The following is a 2,570-nucleotide window of genomic DNA, read 5'->3' on the forward strand; positions in this document are numbered from 1 at the left end:
TGTGTCAAACACTGGAGGTAGTCAGGACTTCAGAGCAGGGGACCAGAAAAAGTGAAAATGATGCCTAGAGGATGGGTGTCAGACAGGAGACCTGTTCTTCTTCCTCTCCATGGGCATTCTCTTCCCCTGGCTGCTTTGAAGCATTGCAACTGTCCTCAGTAGCATCCAGTGAAGCTTGGACACACTTCCCACCTCAGAGGTGCGCTCTAGTTTGCATTGTCTGGGCTCCCCAGCAGACGAGGCACCTCGGCAGCTTTCAGGTGGATGCAGGTCAGCCTCTCAAAGGTATGGATGCAAGTAAGTTAAATGAATCAAGAAACAACCCAGTCCCACAGCTCCCACTCGCCCACAGCTGGATTCCCAGGTGGATGGGGACCCCTGTACTCCCTTGCTTATCCAAGCCAAGAGTTCTTGGGAAAAGTGTGAGATTTTGCAATAATCCCCCGGTTATTTGTGGGTTAAGTGGCACAAACTCAAGAGCCAGCACGGTCTGTGGGTTGATAAACTGCCAGAAGCCTTTGATTTAAACCTTCTGCCCTAGCAGTCATCATGGTATAATTGCAGGGGGAGAGATCACAGAGGGCTTGTGGGAGAAGGGGGATGCACGTCATGAGGTGAGGGAGCTGTGCTTGTACCAAAGAGGCCTGGAGCCTCAGCCCCCCTCTACCCACCTCCTGATAGCATCTTCAGAGCAAGCCAGGCTTGCAAAGGGCAACAGTTTCCGTTGGCAGGAAGGTGAGAGATGTCCATATGGGGCTGGTACGTGCATGGGTACACGTGTGGCTGTCAGAGCAGGGTGCATACCAAGGTGCCCTCTGAAGCCCACTATGGCTTGGAAAGCGCCCGTTTCACCACTGTGGTCAGAGGCGGGTCATGCCAGGCGAGGCAGTGGAACAACTGCCCTTGGCAATGCAGCTCTGCCCCATCATCCACGCAGCCATAGGTACGGTCCACATCCATGGCAGCAAGATCTGGGGCAGGATCAACCCGTTGCTGGCATCTGGCTGCAATGCACTGGATGGAGGGAGGTAGGGGCTCTGCTTGCAGTGCTGGGCGATGCTGGCTTGGGCATTGCATCACTCCTTTCTCCCTCCACAGACTTTGTGAGATAAGAAAAGCTGAGGTGTGGGTGAAGCAGGTTGTCTGGGTGGTTTGGGAGGGCAGGAGGAACAGCAGGCTGGAGCAGAGGGGAAACCTGCTGTGGTACAGTGTGGCGGCCACCTGAATGCTGCACAAACCCTTGACGTGCGGCAGACTCTGCATCATGGTGAGGCTCAAGGGGCTGCCAGAGACCTTTCCCATGGCTGCCTCTCTTGTGACAGAGTCAGGGTTGATACATAGATAGGTCCGGCTGTGCTGTGCCCCTGCTCTCCCTTGTGCTTTGGGTGCAGGCACATTCACTAGTGCCTATTTGAGTGCCTCCAGTAGAACCAAAGGTCTCCTTTTCTTGCCCTGCTTCTCTCTTCCCCTTTACCACAGGGCAAGGAGCTATTGCAGGGCCTTCAGCTTTTCCTGAGCTGGCCCTGACATGTGCTTTCTTCCCCAGAGACAGCACCATATCCTTCCTTTACCTCCTCTCTCCTACTCCCCCACCTCCTTTCATACCTGCAAGACCACAAACCCGCAGGAAACCAGTTTAAAGGGCCATCCCCATGGCAGATACCTTCAACAAGCTTGAGATATGGCTGCAGAGCCCTTCACAGCAGAGCTTGGCCCTGTCAGGGTAAAAGAGAGGAACAGCCCCAGGAGCAATGCTGTATCTGCCCATGCCAGGGCACACTTCTTGCTTTGCCCGTGAGAGAGGTAGTGGCTGTCATCAACCCCAGGCTCACATACCACAGGGCAGCCTCATTGCATGAAAAAGAGCCCAGCCCTGCATGAATGGAGATCTCATGGCTTTCAGGGCATGGCTGCACCCACTGGCAGGGCAGCAGGGCTGATCTCACCCCTTGTTCCTTCTACACCATTGCAGGGTCCACCTTGCTTTAGCTGAGCCTCATCTACAGAAACTCCCCAGTCAGGCATCCATGGTGTGATGGCTGGTGCTGGCTACAGACCCCGTCTGTCACCATGCATCTTAGTCCCAAGGGATTTGGCTGAAGGGACTTTTCAGGTGGCACTTTCTTCTCAAAGTGGGTATCTTGAAGGAGTGAATTGTAGAAAACTTTTCTAGAAGGTCTGGCTACACGTTTCCACTCCTCCCTCCTTCCTCACCTTTTGTAAGTATGATAAAGTCACATCCAATCTACCAGCATCTCACCTCAAGGGGCCAGGAACGTGCACAAGTGCAACCCCTCCACTTCCTGAGGACACATTTCTACCTGCTTTCTCAGAAGTAAATAGAAACTGTGAGGAAGGCTGAGTTCTGACCTGACAGAGAATTGCATTTACTAAATATATATAGACCTAGCTCTGGACTAATTATGTTTTCCACCCCTTGCCAAACAATGCATCTGGTACATGTCAAACCATAGGAGAAGCTATGTGAAGACAAGTTAAACTCAAAACAGAAGTTCCTATATGGGCATCTCCTCTTTTTTTCTTGTCCACTTCTCCACTTCAGCAGGAGT

Source organism: Nestor notabilis, unplaced genomic scaffold, assembly GCF_000696875.1.
Source record: "Nestor notabilis isolate BGI_N333 unplaced genomic scaffold, ASM69687v1 scaffold6107, whole genome shotgun sequence".
Taxonomy (NCBI): domain Eukaryota; kingdom Metazoa; phylum Chordata; class Aves; order Psittaciformes; family Psittacidae; genus Nestor; species Nestor notabilis.